Source organism: Hyla sarda, unplaced genomic scaffold (genome assembly GCF_029499605.1).
Source record: "Hyla sarda isolate aHylSar1 unplaced genomic scaffold, aHylSar1.hap1 scaffold_2059, whole genome shotgun sequence".
NCBI classification, from domain to species: domain Eukaryota; kingdom Metazoa; phylum Chordata; class Amphibia; order Anura; family Hylidae; genus Hyla; species Hyla sarda.
The window spans coordinates 47,501-56,183 of record NW_026608723.1 but is presented as its reverse complement, the minus strand read 5'-3'; positions in this window follow the sequence as shown (position 1 = coordinate 56,183).

The window sequence follows — 8,683 nt, the reverse complement described above, 5'->3', positions numbered from 1 at the left end:
TTACTGACCCCCCCCCAGATATATGTGAGGTCCGGGGGTATACACAACCGTCTGATACTGACCCCCCCAGATATATGTGAGGTCCGGGGGTATACACAACCGTCTGATACTGACCCCCCCAGATATACGTGAGGTCCGGGGGTATACACAACCGTCTGATACTGACCCCCCCAGTGTGAGCCCAGGGATCTTTACAGACAGTTTGTAGTCTGTTACCATGGAGACAAATCATTCTGCAAAGGAGCTGAATACAAACTGCACAGAGGTTTAAAGAGTTACTGTCATTTATAGAAACTTTTCACGTGGCCCAGATATCGCACCATGTCTGAGGTTATAACCGGATGATGCGCAGGTTCGCGCAATTCACTCCACAGCCGGATGCCAGACCTGCTGCACCGAAACCTCATCAGGACGAGGCGGCAAAAGATCATATAAATAACGGAAACACTTTAAATCCAGACGATTCATAGCTTCACATGATCTCAGATGTATATAGTAATGCAGGCGGACCTCCCCTTTAAGTCATTCTGATGGTCACCATTTATAAAAGGATCCCTGATGGATCTGCCATAGACAATGCAACAAGATATGTTAAAAATTTTTTATATTATATATATATATATATATATATATATATATATATATATATACACATACATACATACACACACACATACATACACACACACACACCACAAAAGTTTGGGCCCCCTGCAGAGTTAATATCTTGCACTGCCCCCTTTACAAAGCTGAGACCTGCCAGTGTCATGGATTGTTCTCAATCATCATCTGGGAAGACCACGTGATGTCAATCTCAAAGGTTATAAATGCCCAGACTCATCTGACCTTGCCCCAACAATCAGCACCACGGGTTCTTCTAAGCAGTTGTCTAGAAATCTGAAACTGAAAATAGTTGACGCTCACAAAGCTGGAGAAGGCTATAAGAAGATAGCAAAACGTTTTCAGATGTCAATATCCTCTGTTCAGAATGTAATTAAGAAATGGCAGTCATCAGGAACAGTGGGAGTTAAAGCAAGATCTGGAAGACCAAGAAAAATATCAGACAGAACAGCTCGCAGGATTGTGAGAAAACAATTCAAAACCCACGTTTGACTGCATAATCCCTCCAGAAAGATCTGGCAGACACTGGAGTTGTGGTTACACTATTCCACTATAAAGAGATACTTGTACAAATATGGTCTTCATGGAAGAGTCATCAGAAGAAAACCTCTTCTACGTCCTCACCACAAAAATCAGCGTTTGAACTTTGCAAATGAACATATAGACAAGCCTGATGCATTTTGGAAACAAGTTCTGTGGACCAATGAGGTTAAAATTGAACGTTTTGGCCGGAATGAGCAAAGGTACGTTTGGAGAAGAAGGGGAACAGAATTTAATGAAAAGAACCTCTGTCCAACTGATAAGCATGGGGGTGGATCAATCATGCCTTGGGGTTGTATTGCAGCCAGTGGCACAGGGAACATCTCACGAGTAGAAGGAAAAATGGATTCAATAAAATTTCAGCAAATTTTGGCTGCTAACTTGATGCCTTCTGTGATAAAGCTGAAGTTAAAGAGAGGATGGCTTCTACAAATGGATAATGATCCTAAACACACCTCGAAATCCACGGGGGATTACATCAAGAGGCGTAAACTGAAGGTTTTACCATGGCCTTCACAATCTCCTGACATCAACAGAATTGGAAATCTATGGATAGACCTTAAAGGGGTTCTCCGGTGCTTACACATCTTATACCCTGTCCAAAGGATAGGGGATAAGATGCCTGATTGTGGGAGTCCCGCCGCTGGGGACGCCCGTGATCTTGCACGCGGCACCCAGTTGTAATCAGTCCCCGGAGCGTGTTCGCTCCGGGTCTGATTACGGGCAACTACAGGGCCGGCGGCGTGTGACGTCACGCCTCCGCCCCATGTGACGTCACGCTCCGCCCCTCAATGCAAGCCTACGGGAGGGGGCGTGACAGCTATCAGTCCCCCTCCCGTAGGCTTGCATTGAGGGGCGGAGTGTGTTGTCACACGGGGGCGGAGGCGTGACGTCACACGCTGCCGGCCCTGTAGTTGCCCGTAATCAGACCCGGAGCGAACATGCTCCGGGGACTGATTACAAACGGGGTGCCGCGTGCAAGATCACGGGCGTCCCCAGCTGCAGGACTCCCACAATCAGGCATCTTATCCCCTATCCTTTTGACAAGGGATAAGATGTGTAACCCCTTTATAAGAGCAGTGCGTGACAGACAGCCCAGAAATCTCAAAGAACTGGAAGACTTTTGTAAGGAAGAATGGGAAAAGATACCTCAAACAAGAATTGAAAGACTCTTGGCTGCTACAAAAAGCGTTTACAAGCTGTGATACTTGCCAAAAGGGGGCAGTACAAGATATTATCTCTGCAGGGGGCACAAACTTTTGCAGACACCATTTTTTGTTTTCTGTTATTATGAAAGTGTAAATGATGGAAATAAAATGTAACTTTTGGTGACATATTATAAGAATGTCTAATCTGTAATTTGATGCCTTTTGGAGATTTTTCCTTCTTTCCTTGGCTTCTTTATGCACATTAATAAATTTTTTTATCTGGGGTGCCCAAACTTTTGATCCCCACTGTATGTGATCAGAGTATAATGTAAGAAAAGATTATAGCTATATACATACAGTACATATACATTCATGGTCGTAAATGTTGTCCCCCCTGAAATGTTTCTATATAATGAAGTATTCCTCACAGGAAAGGATTGCAGTAACACAGGTTTATTCCCTTTGTATGTATATATATATATATATATATATATATATATATATATATATATATATATATATATATATGATAAATGCAGGCAGCGCACCAATAATAGTGCTAAATCAAAGTGCTTTTATTCCAAGGAACAAGACAACGTTTCGGCGATCTCACAGCGCCATTTTCAAGTGGTTTAAATACACTCCCCAATCTGTGACATCACAATCATTTACAAATCACATGACATGGAAATAAAGTGAAAAATGTCTCATATAATACATAATTTATACAATCCAAGCAGTGTATTATACTGTGATAAACATATATTTCTGATATAGTGTCTAAAACTCCCACAGGTACACCCTGGTATGAATGGAATTTGCGTGAAGGGGAGCTGTTTGACACCTCTGTACACAAAATACAGCCTGGTGTATAACCCCGATCAACAGAAGGTGAGGACTCGCCTGTTTTGAGTGGGATATAGTGCTCTGGGGTCCTATGGATTCTAGGAGACGCACCCAGGACTGTCTATAAATAACAGAGCGCAGTGTCTAAGCCCCATAAATGTGATATGACAGCAGGGTGATACTGTGGAGGATTATATCATTTTAGTAACGTACTTTGCCAGTACCTTACAATTAAATGCAATCTATAATTACCCTTATTAAACACTGCTTGGATTGTATAAATTATGTATTATATGAGACATTTTTCACTTTATTTCCATGTCAGAATGTCATGTGATTTGTAAATGATTGTGATGTCACTGATTGGGGAGTGTATTTAAACCCCACATATATCACTTGTAAACCACTTGAAAATGGCGCTGTGAGATCGCCGAAACGTTGTCTTGTTCCTTGGAATAAAAGCACTTTGATTTAGCACTATTATTGGTGTGCTGCCTGCATTTATCCTATTAAAAACAGACCGGAGCACCGAGGACTAAGGGCTGGCACCCATTCAGAACAGGAATTCGGAGGTGCCGCTTTAATTTGGATATATATATATATATATATTGCAGTAACACAGGTTTATTCCCTTTGTGTATATATAGATCTCCTCTCCTCTGTATATATATATAGATCTCCTCTCCTCTGTATATATATATATTGCAGTAACACAGGTTTTGCTATACACATGTTTATTCGCTTTGTGTGTATTGGAACTAAACCAAAAAAGGAGGAAAAAAAGCAAATTGGACATAATGTCACCAAACTCCAAAAATGGTCCGGACACAATTATTGGCGCCTTCCATATAAGATTGTGATGTTCCTTTATACTCACCTGGGGCAGGTAACAGGTGTGGGCAATATAAACATCACACCTGACAGCAGATAAAAAGGAGAGAAGTTCACTTAGTCTTTGCATTGTGTGTCTGTGTGTGTCACACTAAGCCTGGACAAAAGAAAGAGGAGGAGGAGGAGGAGAAGAGAGGACAACAGAAAGAGGAGAAGAGAGGACAACAGAAAGAGGAGAAGAGAGGACAACAGAAAGAGGAGAAGAGAGGACAACAGAAAGAGGAGAAGAGAGGACAACAGAAAGAGGAGAAGAGAGGACAACAGAAAGAGGAGAAGAGAGGACAACAGAAAGAGGAGAAGAGAGGACAACAGAAAGAGGAGAAGAGAGGACAACAGAAAGAGGAGAAGAGAGGACAACAGAAAGAGGAGAAGAGAGGACAACAGAAAGAGGAGAAGAGAGGACAACAGAAAGAGGAGAAGAGAGGACAACAGAAAGAGGAGAAGAGAGGACAACAGAAAGAGGAGAAGAGAGGACAACAGAAAGAGGAGAAGAGAGGACAACAGAAAGAGGAGAAGAGAGGACAACAGAAAGAGGAGAAGAGAGGACAACAGAAAGAGGAGAAGAGAGGACAACAGAAAGAGGAGAAGAGAGGACAACAGAAAGAGGAGAAGAGAGGACAACAGAAAGAGGAGAAGAGAGGACAACAGAAAGAGGAGAAGAGAGGACAACAGAAAGAGGAGAAGAGAGGACAACAGAAAGAGGAGAAGAGAGGACAACAGAAAGAGGAGAAGAGAGGACAACAGAAAGAGGAGAAGAGAGGACAACAGAAAGAGGAGAAGAGAGGACAACAGAAAGAGGAGAAGAGAGGACAACAGAAAGAGGAGAAGAGAGGACAACAGAAAGAGGAGAAGAGAGGACAACAGAAAGAGGAGAAGAGAGGACAACAGAAAGAGGAGAAGAGAGGACAACAGAAAGAGGAGAAGAGAGGACAACAGAAAGAGGAGAAGAGAGGACAACAGAAAGAGGAGAAGAGAGGACAACAGAAAGAGGAGAAGAGAGGACAACAGAAAGAGGAGAAGAGAGGACAACAGAAAGAGGAGAAGAGAGGACAACAGAAAGAGGAGAAGAGAGGACAACAAAGAGGAGAAGAGAGGACAACAGAAAGAGGAGAAGAGAGGACAACAGAAAGAGGAGAAGAGAGGACAACAGAAAGAGGAGAAGAGAGGACAACAGAAAGAGGAGAAGAGAGGACAACAGAAAGAGGAGAAGAGAGGACAACAGAAAGAGGAGAAGAGAGGACAACAGAAAGAGGAGAAGAGAGGACAACAGAAAGAGGAGAAGAGAGGACAACAGAAAGAGGAGAAGAGAGGACAACAGAAAGAGGAGAAGAGAGGACAACAGAAAGAGGAGAAGAGAGGACAACAGAAAGAGGAGAAGAGAGGACAACAGAAAGAGGAGAAGAGAGGACAACAGAAAGAGGAGAAGAGAGGACAACAGAAAGAGGAGAAGAGAGGACAACAGAAAGAGGAGAAGAGAGAACAGAAAGAGGAGAAGAAGAGAACAGAAAGAGGAGAAGAGAGAACAGAAAGAGGAGAAGAGAGAACAGAAAGAGGAGGAGAGAGAACAGAAAGAGGAGAAGAGAACTGTCTGAGGACTTGGGAACCAAAATTGTGGAAAAATATCAACAAAGGTTACAAGTCCATCTCCAGAGATCTATATTTGTCTTCGTCCACAGTGCGCAACATCAAGAAGATTACACCCCCTGGCCCTGTAGATAATCTCCCTGGACGAGGACGGAAGAGAAAAACTGATGAAAGGTGTTGTAATGGACCTTTCACAAAAAGGGGTTAAAAAAAAAACTGTTTAGGCGATAATCCCCTTTTCAGAAACACAGGCACAGCTACTGCAGAACACCAAACTCCCGCACAGGATACACAATAGCACTCCAAACTGGAACCTCACAAATAGCTGCCAGCAGACGAACAGGAAAAGCTCCCAAGCGGCTTACACTCCTGGCAGTCGGTCCCTATCAGCATACAGTGAATCCCCCCCCCCCCCCCCCCCCCCCCCCCCCCCCCCAAGAACGAGACAAGGCTCCGTGTTGCGGTTCATGCAGTGGTCTGACCTTAATGGGGCTACCTGCCCGGTATTTATGCAGGTCTCCACCAGGTGGACACTCCCCTAGGAGACCTGATGGAAGACAGTAGAACATAGTGGACAGTAGCCAATCGCAGTGGCTTCAACATAAGCCCCTCCCACTTTACCCATACCTCCCTCCTCTCTATCCCCCAGACAACTGGAAAGAAATCCAATTATCTCCCAGGACGAAGAAATCCAATTATCTCCCAGGACGAAGAAATCCAATTATCTCCCAGGGATGGAGGCAGACTCCATTGAGCACATGGGTACAAAAAGACATAAAACTACACAATGCCACAATTACTACATAAAACATATACATGCAACATATCCCCAGATAGCTTAGGTCTGAGCGCACATTATCATATGGTGATCAGACCAATCACATACAGTTCAATTGCCATGAAGCTAAAGTCTTTCCCATAGTCTTTCATTATATATGAATGGGCTCCATGGCATAGCTATCTGGGGTATCACCGCTCACACAGGGCAAGTACCCAATGACCCCACTGTATTTAAAGGGCCAGAATGAGTGACACTCTGGTATGGCTGAATACTGTTTTTAAAAGGGCCCAATCTCCCAGGGCCATAGTCCAAAGGCAGCAGGCGGGCAACCAGGCTTCTCCAATGCAATGTGGAGAGATTGGTCTTGTCACAGGTGTCAACACAGGATAGTCCGGATGGTGGATAAGCAGCCCCAAACAAGTTCCAAAGATATTCAAGTTGTCCTGCAGGCTCAGGGAGCATCAGTGTCAGCACGAACTATCCGTCCACATTTATATGAAATGCTATGGAGGAGACCCTGGAGGACCCCACTATAGAGGAGACCCAGGTGGACCCCCACTATGGAGGAGACCCAGGTGGACCCCCACTATGGAGGAGACCCAGGTGGACCCCCACTATGGAGGAGACCCAGGTGGACCCCCACTATGGAGGAGACCCAGGAGGACCCCACTGCTGACACAGACATAAAAAAGCAAGACAACATTTTACCAAAATGACCTTGAGTAACCAAAATCCTTCTGGGAAAACGTCTTGTGGACAGATGAGACCAAGATAGAACTTTTTGGTAAATCCCATCATTCTACTGTTTACCAAAAACGGAATGAGGCCTACAAAGAAAAGAACACAGTACCTACAGTAAATATGGTGGAGGTCAGTGATGTTTTGGGTTGTTTTGCTGCCTCTGGCACTGGGGGCCTTGTATGTGTACAAGACATCATGAAATCTGAGGATTACCAATGGATTTTGGGTTGCACTGTACAGCGCAGTGTCAGAAAGCTGGGTTTGTGTCCGAGATCTTGGGTCTTCCAGCAGGACAATGACCCCAAACATACGTCAAAAAGCCCCAGAAATGGAGACAACAAAGCGCTGGAGAGTTCTGAAGTGTCAGCAATGAGTCCAGATCTAAATCCCATTGATCACCTGTGGAGAGATCTTATAATTACTGTTGGGAAAAGGCGCCGTCCAATAAGAGACCGGGAGCAGTTTGTAAAGGGAGAGTGCTCCAACATTCCGGCTGAGAGGTGTAAGAAGCTTATTGATCGTTATAGGAAGAGTGCTCCAACATTCCGGCTGAGAGGTGTAAGGAGCTTATTGATGGTTATAGGAAGAGTGGTCCAACATTCCGGCTGAGAGGTGTAAGAAGCTTATTGATGCTTATAGGAAGAGTGGTCCAACATTCCGGCTGAGAGGTGTAAGAAGCTTATTGATGGTTTTAGGAAGAGTGGTCCAACATTCCGGCTGAGAGGTGTAAGGAGCTTATTGATGGTTATAGGAAGAGTGGTCCAACATTCCGGCTGAGAGGTGTAAGGAGCTTATTGATGGTTATAGGAAGAGTGGTCCAACATTCCGGCTAAGAGGTGTAAGAAGCTTATCGATTGTTATAGGAAGAGTGGTCCAACATTCCGGCTGAGAGGTGTAAGAAGCTTATCGATTGTTATAGGAAGAGTGGTCCAACATTCCGGCTGAGAGGTGTAAGAAGCTTATTGATGCTTATAGGAAGAGTGGTCCAACATTCCGGCTGAGAGGTGTAAGAAGCTTATTGATGGTTATAGGAAGAGTGGTCCAACATTCCGGCTGAGAAGTGTAAGAAGCTTATTGATGGTTATAGGAAGAGTGGTCCAACATTCCGGCTAAGAGGTGTAAGAAGCTTATTGATGGTTATAGGAAGAGTGCTCCAACATGCCGGTTGAGAGGTGTAAGAAGCTTATTGATGGTTATAGGAAGAGTGCTCCAACATGCCGGTTGAGAGGTGTAAGAAGCTTATTGATGGTTATAGGAAGACACTGATTTCACTTATTTTTTTCTCAAGGGTGTGCAACCAAATATTAAGTTAAGGGGCCAATAATTGTGTCCGGACCATTTTTGGAGTTTGGTGACATTATGTACAATTTGCTTTTTTTCCCCTCCTTTTTTTGTTTAGTTCCAATACACACAAAGGGAATAAACATGTGTATAGCAAAACCTGTGTTACTGCTATAATATATATTATATATATATATATATATATATATATATATATATATATATATATATATATATATATATATATATA